Here is a 17,825-nt window from a genome sequence, read left to right on the forward strand (position 1 = left end):
TTCTCATGGAGTTCCCTGACACAATAGCAAGAGGAAATAGAATGGATGCAATAGGTGTTAACATTTAGAACATAGCTTGTAACTACTCCTTTCTAGACATTTCTGGGACCCGGTTGCAAGCCCTTCATATGTCACTCCTGATTTCCTTCAACATGAAATAGGACTTTACAGAACTCTTCCTAAACCTTACTTTTGGGGCACTTGAGTGGTTCCTATTCCCACAGTGCTGGCATATACTGTAGACACACACACACACACACACACACACACACACACACACACACACGCAGGCACAAACTACACATATACTCTCTCATTATATAGAAGAGCTCTTCATAAATAATTTGCTCTAACCAGATCAACAAGATATTGTTTTCCTCACCATCTGTTGAGACATGGAAATAAGCTTTGCTGTACACAGCCCTACATTTCATCTATGTTTGTCTTAATGAAACTTCGTTCTGGTTTGGTTACCATTCTCTCTGATCAACAGATTGCATCAAAGTCTGGTTTGGAGAAACGAGGCCAGCTAGGCTTTGTGAGTTCTGACGGAAGTTGGCTAATCTCCTCAGGGACTCCAAGAAGGGACTAAGTGAGGGCCATATATTTTATAATTTTGTGAAAGGGATTGTTTGAACAATGACAGAAGTAGAAGTATGAGCCTCTTCATCGTCTCTTAAGAATCTATGATTTTGTGATTATTTATATTGAGATAATTACTATATAAATTCAAAGATATCTGGGATTTCATAGCTGGTAAAGGCTTTAGGGATGACTTGGTTTAGCAAGTTTACAAGGGGAAAAAAATACGGTCCAGAGACATTGATCACTGCCACAGTAAGTGGCCAGAATTTGAAACTGTGTTTTCTCTGCCACATCATGCTGCTGGGAAATGTTTTTTTAAGACCATCAAACTCAACTAAAGAACCAGATCACCAGATATCACACTATGCTTCTACTTAAAATATCTCTATGAGACGTCATCTAGGTATAAAATACCTCCTGAGTAGCGTCACTGGGTAAGTACACAGTGTGCACCGAGATTCAATATTATCTTGGTAAAGTGAGGTGTAATTCAAACAGAAAAAGTCTCTTAATAAAATTGGTGGCTGCTAGCTTTCCAGCCTACACATCTATTATTGAACCTGAGCGGAGCTGTAAGCTGAGGCATTTACTCTTCTTTTAAATCCCAGCCCTCAAAAAGGAATTACATTTCAGTTCCCCTCATCCCTTATCACCCCAGGGTCCCAACTGCTTAAAAATATCTGCCAGCTCTCACCCACTCACCCACACAAAACAACCCAGGAACTTTTAAAAGCTAGATTGAGAGGAATTAGGGTGGTATATAAATGTGTTAGCTTTCCTCTTTCCCCACCGTTTTCAAAGCAAATCCTGCTGCTTGCCAATTCTCTAAAGAGAAGCAGAAAATCACCCCGCCCCCTTTTAGCTCTTGGACTTGGAAACAGGGAGTGTGGTTTTTACAAGGATATTTAGTTTAGGGGAACATTTGGGAGTTCAGAATGGTAAGGTGTTTACGGTACTGATTCAGAATACCTGTGATTCTGTCAGGTCTGTGTGACCGGAAGACAGTCACTAAATGTCTTTGAGCCTCAGGTTGCTTGTCTGTAAAATGGAGAGAACAACAGACTCTCCCTTTGAAGATGAAGTATATTAAGTGCTGGGGGCCGAACTTGGCACATGGTCATCGTCAGTGCTTGTTAACGGTCATTGCCACTGTCATCATCATTTTGTAGAGCTCCCTCATTCTTATCCGTCCCAAGTACAGCAATGACTGCAGTGCTGGCTTTGCTTTAAATTAGACCCATGCTTACAACTCCTGGCTACACCTTTTCCAGGCGTTACTCTCACGTCTCAAATATATAAAACTGAATTCATGATTTCTTCAGAATGGATTATTTTGAGAACTGCCACAAATTCAAGGGTAACTTCTCTCTCACAACCAGGTCTTATTTAGAGTTTTTGTAACCCTAGCGGAAATCTCCAGACACCAAATGATAGAAATAAGTCAAGGAGTTTTATATACCCTTGTGAGTTCCAGCTAAAGGCCATGCCCAGACTAGATAAGACCTAGACACCACATTACCAGTTGCACTCTGTCCTTGCAGAAAGACAGACAGCTTCCATTGTTTAGAGCAGCTCTTGCCCACTCATGCTGGAAACAGCAGACAGTGGGGAGCAGGGCTGAAGGCTGACTTCCGTTGCCTCTCTACTGTTCATCTGCTCCACCAACTTGGAAAGACAGTTGTCCCAAGTGGAAAGGCCAGAGGTTATGCATAACAATTAAACTGAACACCAATCTTCCTAAAGCTTACTATGTTTTCCTTGTGGATTCTTTTTTTTTTTTTTTAATATTTTTTAATTTATTTCTAGGAGAGAGAGAGAGAGAGACAGCGTGAACAGGGGAGGGTCAGAGAGAGAGGGAGTCACAGACAGAAACAGGCTCCAGGCTCTGAGCTGGCAGTCAGCACAGAGCCCGATGCGGGGCTCAAACCCACGAACCGCGAGATCATGACCCAAGCGAAAGTCGGACGCTTAACCGACTAAGCCACCCAGGCGCCCCTCCTTGTGGATTCTTAAGCAAAGGGACACTATTCTTCCCTAAAGAGAGTGGGAAGCATTGGTGTGAGCTACTGGCATGACTGAACAAAAGAATTTCATGAAAACATGCCAACAATGGAAGAAAGGGGAGAGGGGTCAAAGCAACTGCTGGTGAATCTTGCTTAAGAACAAGTCTTAAACATTTGTTGCAATTGTGTCTTTTCTGCAGGAAGGAAAAAAAGTCATTTCATAGCAAACCAATAGACTTTTTTCTAAAAATCTCCTATATTATTGTTTATCTCCCTTTGTTCTCTGTTTCTACTAAATACCTGATCACAGTCTCAGAGACCCGAGCTAAAAACCTTCCTGACACCTTCGCTTCTCAGCTCTCCTGCTTATGTAGCTCCTGGTTGGGAGCTGATGAATCTGTTTTGAATTGTCTCTCAAATGCAGGTCTTTCTCCCCCTTCTCCATGTTTGGCAGGTCGTCCTTTAAAGTCACATGTTTTCTCATCTCTCTGTCTTCTCTTCAGTCCCTTGAGTCACGAGTGCCGGCGTTAGTTAGTGAAAATAAGCATGGAACACAGATGCCTGCTCTTGTTTACTTCCCATTTGTCTTTCAGTTCCTGAATAGCTCAGAAGTCAAAGAGTCCTATTCCTGAAGGAATTCCCAGGTCCTGAATCACCTACTTCTTGGTACAGGGAACAAATACCTATTCCTTAAATATTTTGAAGAACAAAATATAAACAAATATAGTCCGAGAAATGGCTGAGACCACATGTTGTCCTCCTCTAAGAAGCAGGCGATCCAGGTTGAGGAATTACTTAAAAGCCATAGATTTGCTATCTCTGAAGCATATCTTGGGGGTGGGGGAGGGGATATATTTAAAGGTGGCTTTTGCTAAGAATTGTAGAGTACCTGAATGGTTGGCTCTGTCATGATTGGAAAATGCTTGTTACATCTCAAGTTCAAATATATAATTTGTTGAATTGCTGAAGTTTTCAATTTTAATAGGCATAATTTGACAGTGCTATTAAATGTTTGGAATGATGGAATGTTTGTACCAGCCTTTAAAGACACATACTTGTCAGACCCACAAATCTTCACTTTCCTAAATCCACACATGTCTGACTTTCAAAAACAGCCTCTTGCAGGCTGAATGCATCAGTTTTCCTCTTCCAGCTCATGTGGGGTGGGGATGGGGCCCGAGAAGAGGTGGATGAAGGAGTTGCAGGGAGGGGTGGTGAGGCTAACCTACCTTAGCAAGTGCAGAGCTAAAGGAAGGCTCCTCATTAAATAAGGGAGGAGGTCCCTGTGCTGTCAGCTTTATGCCACTTTATCCTTGAGTTTCTGAAACTAAATTGCATAAACAGACCTCAAGAAGAGAGCAGAGCTGGGAATGACATCAAGCTGAGAGGCCTGATGGTCACCATGGAGTCAAGTAGATTCCTGACTGAAATTCCATGCAGAGCACAATCAGTAAACCCTTTGTATCAGCAGTTATGAATGTGTACATTTACCACATTGGAGAGCTAGTCTCAAGATCTATGATCGATAGGAATGATGGTGTGTGGAAGGAAGCTCATAACAGCTTTGGAGATTCACGTGTATGTTTTCAAGAATTTTGTGAGCCTGTCATTAAACACAGCGATTATTATTAATTAAGTTATGTAAGTAGCATTTAAAGGCAAAGGTTATACACACTTAAACTCATCACTTCTTGATTACTTTACATTTTACTATTTTTTGTTAATTTTTTATGTTCATTTTTGAGAGGGAGTGAGACAGAGCATGAGCATGGGTAGGGCAGAGAGAGGGAGACACAGATCCCAAGCAGGCTCCAGGCTCCAAACTGTCAGCACAGAGCTCAATGTGGGGCTTGAACTCATGAGCAGTGAGATCATGACCTGAGCTGAAGTCAGATGCTTAACCGACTGAGCCACCCAGGTGCCCCATTTTACTATTTTTTTTTACATTAGTTTGAGGTCTACAACATAGTGATTCAACAACTGTATTGTTACACTCACTGCAAGTGTAGCTACCATCTGTCACCATACAACAGTATGAAAATACCATTGGCTACATTCCCTATGCTGTACCTTTTATCCCATGACTTTTTCATTCCATCGCTAGAAGCCTGTACCTCCCATCCCGCCCCCACTCCCGTCAGTTCCCAGTTCCTTCTCCATATGTATGGGTCTGGTTTTGCTTTTGCTTCTGTGTTTGCTCATTGTGTTACGTTCGATTCCGCCTATGAGTGAAATCATATGATACCTGTCTTTCTCTGACTTCCTTCAGTTAGCATTATGCCCTCTAGGTCCATCTGTGGTGTTGCAGATGTCAAGATCTCATCCTTTTGCATGACTGAGTAATATTTCATTGTGTATATAGACCATATCTTCTTTACAAATTCACATATCGATGGGCACTGGGGCTGTTTCTATAGTTTGACTAATGTAAATCATGCTGCAATAAACATAGGGGCGCATATCTCATTTCAAATCGGCGACACCATTTTCTGTTCTCTGAGCTCTGTATCCTGTACTGTGAGGACCGTGTATGATGATATGCTGCCATGCATCTCCTCCCAGCTTTGTGTTTGGGCCTCAGAATCAGTCATGGCGGCAGGATTTCCACCGTGGAAATTGGAAAAGACTGCCAAGTGGGGCTCTTTTCTTCCAGAGAGCAGATTGTGAACCATTTGCAAGCACATCCCCAAAGAGGAGCTTGTTTGGAGGAGGTGAGAATGTGGCCCCTCTGCTGGGAGTGTGTGCAGCTCAGGTCCCCACGCCACTGGCTACCCTGTGTCAGCCTCAGCCTGGCTTGGATGCTCTCCCTCCATATCAGCTGAAAGGCTTTAGCAGGGCTTTTCTGTTATTGTTTATAGTACCACCTGTTGGGGTGGGTGTGGAATCTGCAACTGTGGTGGTTTCCCAGTGTGTTGTAACTGTGGCCTTTGCAAGTGGCAAGGGTCTGAAGGTACGTTTGAGAAGAATCAAGAAACAGGACTGTGGATGCGTGAAACAAAAGTGTTTATCCCCCTGACCAATTAATATTTCTTTTTATAATCCTAGCTGCAGTCTGCATCCCTGGGAAGTAAGGATTGTATGTGGAAAGAGTCAGAATTACAAATGGTCTGAGTGGTACCTGGGTGGTTCAGTTGGTTAAGTGTCCCAGTTCCGCTCAGGTCATGATTTCACAGTTCATGGGTTCGAGCCCCTCTTCAGGCTCTGCGCTGACAGCTCAGAGCCTGGAGCCTGCTTCAGATTCTGTGTCTCCTTCTCCCTCTGCCCCTCCCCTGCTTGCACTCTGTCTGTCTCTCTCTCTGTGTCTGCCCTGTCTCTCTCCCTTTCTCTCTCTCTCTCTCTCTCTCAAAAGTGAATAAACATTTTAAAAAAATTTTAAATAATAATTAAAAAAAAGAATTACAAATGGTCTGGGTACCCTTCCATGTCCCTGGCAGTGCAGGGTGTAGGAAGTGACATTGCCTGCCTTCACTGAGTAAGGGGGGTGGGGGGGGACGTCCGCCACCCTGCCCTGCGTGCAGTGGGTGCTGTAACCAAGGGGTGGCAGGGAATAGACACCTAAGAACAGGCACTTGGCTCAGTGGCATCCACAAGCCAGAGAGATGACTATTTCATATGTACAGTTTGGCAAGAACTGAGTGGCACATGGTTCTTTTCAACTTCCCTGTGATATGGTAGAGATTCTCATGATCCAGTTCTTCTAGGCCTTACAAGAAAGCCCAGTAGGTGATCACTTGTGATATGACTTCAAGGTGAAATGCAATGGCCTATCCCAGACCATCCTACACCCCTGCAAACCTGCCCCCCTGCCCTCCCTTTCCAGTTTTCTAATTCCTCCAATGCTACAATTAAAGATTCACTCCTTAATCCTCTCTTAAAATGCAAATCCTCTTAGTGCTTTATTTATCAGCGATGAATCTTAATGTGAAGGAAGTTGGGAGTTTCTCTCTGATAGCAGAGTTTTCTGCAGGGGAGGATGGTAGATAAATGGACCCTGGTAAGTAGGAGTGAGGAGACGAGAGAGGGGTGAGGGAAAGGAGAAGAGAAGGCTGCAGATGAAAAGAGCCAGGGCCGGAAACTGACCTATGTGCAAGACTGTTTAAAAGACACGGGTGTGAGGGCCCATGTTACACTGCTCTTGGCTGGAATCTCCCTAGTCTAGAAACACCCCTTGGCTGATGCCTCCCCTTCCCACCCCCCCACCCCCCACTGAAGCCTGTGAGCTGCTGGGGTTCAGGTGGGAGTTGTTCTACAAGGGAAGCAGACGTTGATTGAATCCTGTAACGGGCCAGGCGCTGTTAGCTGTGCCTTACATTCATCAGCCATCCAACATCAAAGGAGTGATGGGTATTTATTTTCCTCTCGTTTACCAAGGAAAGAGAGACTCAGAGCCCGAGTGACTTGCCTGCGGTGATGGCGGGCAAGAGGCAGCACCAGGATCCAAATAAACCCTTACTTGACTTCAAAGGCCAGCCCTCTTTCCATTATAAAACATAAAAATAAAAGAGGAAATTAAAAAAGCACCCTGTGTCCTCCCATTAGAATCTCAGGCTTTCCTCCTAGGACGATACCCCTTCTTTCCGCTCCTACTGCCTCCCGACTCCACACGTGGATTTCTTTTCTGCATGTACCCTGTAGGCAAGAAAATTATTGAACTCTCTTTTCTGTTTCTACTATGAAAGCATTACCTTTTATTATTTTTTGGATATAATACAATGCTGAATAATATTTGTCCAAGTGACACATTTTTTTTCCTATTCTACACACACACACACACACACACACACACAGACGCGGGTGTGCACAGAGACACAGAGACACACCTTGATTCATCCCCTGGGAGACTGTTTCCCCCAGTGAGAGCCACTGAGGTACCAAGAGAGAGGCAGACTCATAAATGGAATAAGAGAAAGCAAAATACAAACTCGTATGTTTCCATCTTCATGAAGTGAGAATGTTTACAGTAGGTACTCTATCAGAAGTACACAAATGATACATTGTGAAAGCCGAGAGCAGGCACCTTGGCTGCCTCACGAGATTTGGGAGGGCTTCCAATGAAGAAGACACACATAAACACTATCTCCAATTCCAGAAAAGCACTAAGGAACTCCTGAACAGTACAAAGTTGGCGACGGCGAAGGGATGGTGCAGAGTAACAACTCTCTTCATTCCGAAACTGATCCATCTGAGATACTAGTTCTCAAAATAGGGTTCCTAGACCCATAAGCATCAGCATCACCTGGGAACTTGTTAGAGATGCAGAGTATGGGTCCTTCCCTGGATGTGCTGAATCCAAACACTGACAGTGCCCATCAAGCCGATATAACAAGCACACGAAGTAATCCTAATGCATATTCAAGTTTGCAGACCATGGGTCTAAAGCCCCACCTAAGGATGTAAATTCTGGAAGCATACAGAGGTTTCACGGTGAAATGTTTTCTATTTAATTCTTCAAAAATAAGCTGTATCAAGTTCTCATTCCATGGGATCCCAAACTTCTTGAAAGAGGGATGGCATTTTATTTCAGTTATGTGCCCATTGCTTTTTTCTAGGCCTGGATTTGGTAAGCATCCCGAAGGTCTTTTGAGTGCAAGACCAACAACATTTTGATGATGTGTCTTCATGTATGGGTACCCAAGTGATCTGTGTTCATTCCTGTGGTGGATGGGCACAGCTCATAACTGTTTCCTGAACTTTTTAGGATAACAGAATTTGCCTCCAAGGTGTATTGGAGTCCTAAGACCCTGCCTGGGTATAGAGACTGTTATTCTTAAAGAGAGTCAGTGGGAAACACCCCTCTGCCACCCGACCCTCACACAGTCGCTACAGTGATGGGTTTTGATAAGGTGAATGATGCAGACCCCATCGGTTTCATTTGATGGTGATAAGGGGAAGGAGATTCAATATCCAAGTCCAGTTTTTGGTTTCATCCTTTGTACTCAGACTTTCCACCACTCGGCTAAATCAAGATGTCATACTTGGATGGCATGCTTGATGGCAAACTTAGCCTCTCCTGTGGTGGTGATTTATCCTCCTAGTGTTTTTAGGCAGCTTTCAAAATAGAACACATGATAGTATGATTTGGGATATTTGGGGCATGCCTGTGTTTTGTTTAAAAAGCTGGATATGAAGTTCCTTGGCCCAGAGACCAGAGTCATTCAGATGGCACTGAAGTTAACAAGTAAATTATTTAACTACAGTGCCCCAGGACCCTGATTCAGGGTGAGAGTTGCAAAGGAGCACACTTTCCCACATCTGAGGCCAAACAGCCTTCTTGTCCTTACTCTGACCTGTCTCCCTTTGCTGAACCGAAAGGTTTTCGGCAAGCTGGGAAGACATCATTCTGAAAAAGACCACCTTTTGAAGCAGAGGTAGCCACAAGGATGCATCCTTTTTAATTACTGTGGATGAGACATGTTCTCTGTTTTCTTTTTTCTTTCTTCTTTCTACCTTCTTTCCTCCAGACCACAGCACCCCTGCTACATTTCTACCACTTTCATTTGCACGCTATCAGTTTGTCCTTCAAGATTTTCTCTGCAGTGGATACCTACCGGCACCTGACATTATTCACTTTCATAATAACTTGACAGTGTCTACACCCAGGGTTCTATCATAATGGGATAGTGTATTTTTGATTGCTAATACAAGCCAAATGTCATTTGCTTCGTATTTTGTTCAAAATTCTAATATTGTTTTTACACATTCCAGTGAGGACTTTTGCTGTTGATTGAATGCCTAGGGTAGGCTCCTCCAAAGGCCAAGTTACCTCTTCCTCCCTCATAGAATTAACTGATTTTTTTCCCCTCTGATCTTACTGTATGATAGCTTTCAGTGTGAGAAATTGATTTGTTTCCTCTACTAAGCTATTTCCTTCTTTGAGGTAGCCTGTATGTTTTGTGTATCTTTGTATCCTCCATAGAATACTTCTTGGAGAATGGTGAGAGATCAGTAACTAGATGCACTCAGGGAAAAATTGGTGTTCTAGCTCATCTCCTAAATATGTCCCTTCCACGTGCCTATCGCTGTGTAACCTTTGAGGCCTAAAATGACTGTTTTATTTTTCTTCCCACAATTGTTGGGACCATAAATTTGAAAAGGACACAGCTGGATTCATCTCCAATCCAGGTGGTGTCAAATAGAGTTAGAAGATCATTTCCAAGATCGCTTCCTTACTACCGTGTCTGGCTTCTCAGTGCCCCTTCGGCTGTATCTCTTCACAAGGTATCTCTTCCTCCAAGGCCTCTCTGTATGGCCTGGGCTTTATACCATGTGAAGATACCAGCCTTCTTACATGGCAGCTCAAGATGCCAAGAGCTAGTGTTCTGAGAGGCCCAAAGTAGAAGCCAGAACATGGTCGAGCCTTTGAACTCCCCAGAAGGGCACTTCAGCCACATTCTCTTAATCATGCAAGTCAATAAGGCCAGTCCGGAGTCAAGGAGATACACCATAAAGCATTTGCAGTCATCCTTAATCTACCACTAAGATAATACTAGTGATGGGCAAAATTAACACTTTTAAGTAAGGAACAAAAACTCTATTTCTCATACTGCTTAGTATAGAGAGGTAGAAACTTTCAATATTCTGCCAGTTGTCAAAATGTGTCAGATGATGTACACTTTTTTGTTGTTCTCTGGAAACTCCAGATAGCATATTAATAAATTGACATACATACTTAAAGAGTAAAGATATCATTTGTTTGACTTCCCACTTGTCAATAAGATATTATCAAAAAGAAACATCAGGATGTTTCTGTAAGTATGGCTATGACCACCACAGAGAGGACATAGGTAAAAGTGCCTGATATACTACTTGCTCAAACTCACCGGAATTCAGCACATATAAATACCAAAGTGAGTTTTAGTTTCTACCCAAAACTATAGTAAAAATTTAAATCTTATTCTTTTGAAAAAAGGCATATAAGGCATCATCCCTGTCACAAAGGGCTTACAGTTTAGCTTGAGAGAATATTATCAATATTTATAAAACTCTTAATGCCAATTAAGAGCATTATAATTAATTGTTAAAATGTATGGCCTCTCCTTATGATAGAGTTCAAACTAATGAACATAGGAGGAACAGTGGAATTTAAAAATCACTATTTGATAACCATCACTGTAATAATTGTTTTAGGCAAAAAATTATCAATGAATGCTAAAATATATGAAGAAAGTGTGACTATTTAGATATTTGCATAATCTCAAGGTAGTTACCTATTTTCAAAGTAACTTCCCACAAGATAGTTACTGATTATAAAGGACAGTTACCTTTTTTGTGGCCATATCTGGCACATGTGATGACTGAGTGACCAAAGTTAGCAGAGTAGTCATGAGATAGACCTACATCATGTAACTCTTCATGTGATATACTGAGAAGGACACAGTATCATGGCCCTGATAATCTTGCCAAAATACTTTAATGTAACCATGAGAAAACATGAAACAAACTGATGCATACTCTACCAATAGCTGGCGTGTATTCTTGAAAAACGTCAAAGTCATGAAACAAAACAACTATTCCACATCACAGGAATCTACAGAGAAATGATAAATGAAGTACAGCTCTGGCAACCTGGAGTTGACCCTGGACTCAATACGGACATTAGGGAGATAATTGGTGAAAATTGAACAAGGCCTGTAGAGTGGATTAGGATATTGTATCAAAGTTAATTCTTGAATTTGTTACCTACCCAGTCGCTATGAAAGAAACTGTATTTTGGAGAACGCCTGGGTGGCTCAGTCAGTTAAGCATCCAGCTTCACTTCAGGTCATGATCTCACAGTTCATGGGATCCAGCCCCGCGTCGGCTTTGTGTTGACAGCTCAGAGCCTGGAGCCTGCTATGGATTCTGTGTGTGTGGGTGTGTGGGTGTGTGTCTCTCTGCCCTTTCCCTGCTCATGTTCTATCTCTCAAAAATAAACATTAAAAAGGTTTTTCATGGGGCGCCTGGGTGGCTCAATCAGTTAAGTGTCCAATTTCGGTTCAGGTCATGATCTTGTGGTCTGTGGGTTCGAGCCCCACATCGGGCTCTGTGCTGACAGCTCAGAGCCTGGAGCCTGCTTCAGATCCTGTGTCTCCCTCTCTCTCTGCCCCTTCCCTGCTTATGCTCTGTCTCTCTGTGTCTCTCAAAATTAAATAAACATTACAAAAACTTAAAAATATTTTTTCTTTTTTTTTTTTGCAAAATATGCTTCACAGTATTAAGGGGTATCATGTCTGCATCTTACTCTGAAAAAGAATTGTTTTAATCATCTCTGATTATAAACAGATAATAAAGTAAGTGTGGAAAAAGGCAACCTTTGAGTCATCGAGAGTGAAAGGTAGGAAGAGTCTTTGTAATGGTTTCCATATACTTTTGTACATCTGAAATTACTTCTTAAAATTTAATATATACCCCCATTTTAGCTTTTTAGGTTCATATTTGAATCAGACCACACAGAAATGAGTGGGATTAAGAGGGGCCACTAGGGAAGGGGGCCGTACGCCAGGTTCATGCAGCAGAAGCAGAAGTGTGTGCCCAGGAGACAAGAGCTGGGGCTTCACCATGGACCCCGGAGGCTGGCCTGCCTTGACAGATGCCACATTCTCTCTAGCAGCAAACACAGACCCATGGATGTGGGAGAGATGTGTGGGGAGAGACTATAGGAGGTAGAAAGCTTAGAGTGGAATTGTTACTTAATGCAGAGGGAAATTTTTCTGTAGAACTATCATAACTTTGGCTATTGAAAAGGAAGCTGTGTTAGTCCGTTCAGGACACTGTAACCACCAGGCCACCATGGCCTGAGTGATGTATAAATCACAGAAATTTATTTCTCATGGTTCTGGAGGCCAGGAAGTCCAATATCAAGCCTCTGGCAAGGTCAAGATCTGTTGAGGGCCCTCTTCCTGGTTCACAGCCGGTGTCTCCTTGCTATGTCCTCATATGGTAGAGGGGAGCTAGCAATCTCTATGGAGCCTCTATTATATAAATCTAATCCCATTTTTGAGGATTCAACCTTCATGTCCTAATCACTCCCAAAGACCCTCCCCCCCATCTCCTAATACCATCATATTAGGCATTACAATTTCATCATATGAATTTGGGGAGAACACAGACATTTAATCATCAATGTTTAATTAAGCAAATTCATGGTATACAGAGATTATAAATATAATAAGCATTTAGAGAATTAACATATAGTAGCAATCTAGAAGTGTCGGTCTGTTCAGTCATGCGTAAGCTCTGGCCAACATTTATTCACGGAGTAAGAGCTTTGAAAAACATTCTTCCTTTTAAATATATATTAATTTAGACCCATCCTCCACAGGAAACCCAAACAATATGGATTTATTCTAGAAAGCGGTTCAGTTTTATAACGATGTATGAGAACTTTAGACATGGAATCAGGAACGGATTTAGATCCCAGGAGCCAGGGTCAGGAGGAAACCGCACTGAGCTCCAAATCAGGAACTAAGTCTGGCAAAAGTTTTTGGTGGTTATGGAAGGCAAAGCTGAATACAAAGACCCAGTTACATTTAGCACGCATGCTAATTACATTCTCTGAGTGTACCGAGTTAATAACATAATTTCTTCAAGTCAGAAAAGACCTGTGTTGTCATTTCTGCAATTCTCAGTAGTAACACCTACTTCTCTTTTCCTCTCTCCCTTGTCCTTTCCCATTCCTGCCTTAAAATTATTCTCTGTTTCTTTAAATCACATTTAATTAAGGTTTTTGTTTTCTTTTGTTTTTTCCCCTGTTGCCTCATGCTGGTAGCAGGTAAATCCTGAATTTCTAATAAATGCAGATGCATTAAAGAAGATCACAGGTTCAAGATTATTTTAACTTCACTGGCATAATTGTTAATATCTCTGTTATCCCCTGGGATATGTAGGATTACATCAATTAAATTGGTCTCTGTAACTGAACACATTAACCATAAATGTGAGACTCTGCCTTCCCCAGCACCCTTTAGGTATTTAATTTGCTTGCCTGTAATAGATTGTCAGAGCAGTAAACGTGAGGCAAGTAATGTAAGTGGTGTAATGATGGTAATTATCTGAATGGATCGATCGTAGTGTTATTGTAACATGATATTGTGGGTAGGAGCGAGATAGAGACACCCTATATAAATTCCCAATTTCAACTTTATTTCCTTACACGTTTTTTTCCCAAGACGTTTAAAGTGAAAACAACGTAAACTGGCATTGCCAATCTCTCCTTTATCTCTTCCCATTATCCTTTGTGCTGTTGCCTTACTGAAACCGACAGACCCCACACACACTCAATTTCTCCAAAGCCAGCAGCAACGTTATAGAATCGGAATTCCAGCAGTCCCCCCCGTGACTCCCGGTACTCAAATATTTGAACTGGAAGTCACTTTGTAGATTGGCTAGGCTGTTCCCTTCATTTATTACCTAAAGAACTGTAAAGCCAGCAAGGTTAAATGACTCGCTAAAGCTTTCACGGCAGGGTATTGCCAGATAGACTGCCACGGCGGGGCTAGAACCTGGAGCCGGGGTCCCTGAGGTTACACCAGCTGCAGGTATGAATGAAGTCCAGTGGGACAGGCCACGGCAGTCCCCGACAGAAAACAGCAGCAAGCAAAAGGAAACAGCTTTCCGTTGAGTGTTGGGAGGTGGGGGGTAGGAATGAAGAGAAGAAACAGTCCAGGAGCAACCAATATTGAATCAGTCTAAGCAGAAAATCGGCAGGAGGATGGAATCACTGGGCTGTGTGGCAGAGGTCTACCCATGACAAGGTTGTAGGAAAGAAGTCAAAGCCAAGTTTTGGTTGCTACCTGAAGAAGAAACAGGGGTTTGAATCCTGGGATCAAATCAGGAATAGGTTGAGGTGATCTAATGGTAGCAAACGCACCTCCAAAAAGGCTTCTCGCAGCAGTTTCCCGCAACATTTGGGCCCCGTTTTCATTGGATCACTTGACCTGAATTTCGTTGTTGGTTAAAATAACAAGCTGGTCTAAAGCTGGAGCTTTCATATGTCTGTCAAAAAAAAAAAAAAAAAAAAAAAAAAAACATCGCCGTCATCAGAGGCACAAAGGAAACCACATATAACCCATGTTTTCTGAGTTACCAGAATGCAGAACGTTAGAACTTCAAGTCACTGTTAAGTAGAAAGATCAAAATGAAATATTCACAGAATGAAGGCTACAGGCCTGTGTGCCCCAGATGAGGGTGGACGCAGAGGGTGTGGGGAAAACATTTCCCGTACTGACCATGAATGGAGCCTGAAAGTGCCCAGCGCTGGCTGGAGGGCAGGGCTTGACCCTGCAAGGGGACCTGAGGTGACTGTGTCAGACAAGTGTTGTTTCCGGGGAGAAGGAAGCAAGGAGCAAGGGAGAGTTTCCATTTGAAGATCTGGTTCCGGTGGGAAAAACGGAAGAGGGAAAATTCTAAGATGCTAAAGAAATAAGGAAGAAATATAAGACCACCTCCTCCAATCGCCATGTGTTAAAGAAGCTAAAACAAGGCTAGGTGCAGGGTGGAAGAACGGGATGTGAACGTGACACGTGCTGATTAAGCAGAAAGAGCGTAACAAGAAGATTGGTAGGAACTGTGGCATATGTAATCGCAGGGACCCAAGGGACATAATGGTTACTCGATAGTAACAATAAAGTAAGACACAGAAGGGAGGAGAGAATACTGTGAATGAAGCTGTAAGAGGTGGAGGGCCTTGGAGGACAAGGGGTGGGAAAGGAAGGGACCCCTTGCTGAGTATGAGTATACCTTTTAGTATATTTTGACTTTGGGAGTCTATTAATGCTTTCTGTATTCAGAAACAGAGGTGAAATGCACAAGAAAAGGAGATATTAAATAGGACTATCATCAGAAACAAATGGACTGAGCTGCAAGAAGGCATGAAGAGCATAACCATAGGAAAGGGAGACAGTTACCAATCTAGTAACTTTTGAACACAGTATTGTTACTATATACATTCATTCTAAAGGGAAAAAAATCAAACTGTGAACTCTTCTTACGACTATTTCTCATATTGTAACAGTTTTCTATGCACAGTAGAGTTGAATAAATGAGTAAATGTAATAATAGTGGATGCCTGTGTTCTCCCTGCAAAAAAGGAAGACACAAATAAGAAAAAGGGGACGGCGATGAAGAATTCTGTAGGGGTTGGAGAGAGAGAGAGAGGAGAGAGAGAGAGTACGCACGCACGTACTGTGTGTGTGTGTGTGTGTGTGTGTGTGTGTGTGTGTGTGTGTGTGTGTAGGTATAGTGAAGAGAAAAAGAGAGAAACCCTTATACTGAAAGGGACTGGGAGAAATGACCTCTCAGTAGCAATGGGCACACATTAATACTCAGATCATAGTTTCCAAATACCATTCCCCAATGAAAAGCAGACAGGATTCTTTGGAGAAATGGCTGATTACAGGAATGGGGGTAAAGTGGGCTTCAAACATTTTCTTGTGCCTAAAAAGAAAGTCTTTTTCAAAATGATGGAAATATGGGGCCACGTGGATGGCTCAGTTGGTTCAGCATCTGACTTTTGACTTTGGTTCAGGTCATGATCTGATGGTTCGTGGGATTGAGCCCCATGTGTGGCTCTGTGCTGACACAGCAGAACCTGCTTGAGCGTCTATCTCCTTCTCTCTGCCCCTCCCCAGCTTGTGCTCTCTCTCTTTCTCTCTCTCAAAATAAATAAATAAACGTAAAAAAATTGCTAGAAACATGTCAAAAGAGCACAGGTTACAGGGGTTTGCTTTTCCAAAGTTGGGATACTTTGACCATCAAAATAAATACAGTAATGACTCAGAACTCTTTCAATAATATGAGTCCATGTATTCATGTGGATAAATAATAAATATAAAGAGCAGTTTCTTACAATAGAATGCAAACTTATAAGGATAGTTGGAATAATGGACTGAGAAATCACCATGTGCAATTGTCATCATTGATTCAGACAAGATTCAATGGTTGCTAAGATAAGTTGATAAAAGTTTGATGAGAAATAGTATATTTTCATAACATAAAAATGCCTCTGCATGATTTATTTATTAACTACAAAAGGAATGTGACTTTGAAATAGAGATTTGGCAGACCCCACCTTCACCATGTGATCAAAGTTAACATGTCCAATAAGGGATACATGGACATGGCATAATTATGATATGATGCACTGGGAAGGACCCAGCATCTCACACACACACACACACACACACACCATTTTTGTGCTATTCCTGATAAGTATGCTGGAGGAAACATGAAACAAACCCAAATTAAGGGACATTCCACAAAATAATTGACCTTTATTCTTCCAGGAAATAAAAAAGGAAGGAAGGGAGGGAGGGAGGGAGGACAGAGAAAAAGGAAAAGAAATTAATAGCATAAAAGACAAAGGATTGTTCAGATTAAAAGATCCTATATGAACGACAAATAGATTCAATGCCTGACCACGGATGGGTTTCAGGACTGGAAAAAAATTGCTGTAATGACATTATTGGAACAATGGATGAACTGGAATTGGTTTCAAAGATCAGATTGTGGTATCATATGAATTAGTATTTCCTGAATTTGACAACTATGCTTTGGTTGTGTACGAAAATGTCTTTGTCATTAGAAAACATACACAAAAGTATTTAGGAAAAAAGGACATCATATCTGTGGCTTACTCTCAAGTTTCAGGGAAAAACAATGAAAGAAAGAGAATGATCAAATGTGGCAAAATATTAATGCCTGGACTCTGAGGAAAGGGAATGCCGGAGTTCTTTTTATTACTCTCAAATTATCTTCAAGTTTGATTTTTTTTTTCCAAATAGAAAGTTTAAAAAGAAACTGTAGGAAGAAACTATAAAGGAAAAAATGTTAATTCTTTTTTTCTACCACCTAAAAATCACCATCATTGTTTTGAAAAAAAAAAAAAACTAATTTAGAGCTCTGTACCCCCACTTCCAAATGTCAAGACCCATTGTGGTGAAGGGGTAAGTAGTGAAAGGGTAGGTAGAGCAGCCGAGTTTGCTTTGGGGAGCAGGGTGCATGGTCCATGTTACAGCCTTGGGAAGGTTTAACTTGCACAGTTCAGGATTCAAAATAGAGCCAGTAGTAGCTGAAGGGGACACAGGTCACCAGACAGGGAGTGCAGTGCCCATGTCACCATTTCATGTTCTTTCTAAAACCTAATACGCTTATACCCATCACTTTTTCCCCTTATTATTAAACTCATAACATAGTAACCATATTCCACCTAGTATCCTATAGTAACCTATCTAACAGGCAGACACCCACATGGTTCTGAGG

General features: G+C 42.0%; 1 protein-coding gene across 11 annotated transcripts in view; it reads left to right on the forward strand.

The window, feature by feature from the left end:
• NCKAP5 (NCK associated protein 5) overlaps positions 1–17,825 on the forward strand; it is a 1,056,676-nt gene that overhangs the window by 835,985 nt on the left and 202,866 nt on the right. The gene's annotated exons all lie outside the window — the stretch shown is intronic.

Source organism: Crocuta crocuta, unplaced genomic scaffold, assembly GCF_008692635.1.
Source record: "Crocuta crocuta isolate KB4526 unplaced genomic scaffold, BGI_CrCroc_1.0 scaffold427, whole genome shotgun sequence".
Taxonomy (NCBI): Eukaryota; Metazoa; Chordata; class Mammalia; order Carnivora; family Hyaenidae; genus Crocuta; species Crocuta crocuta.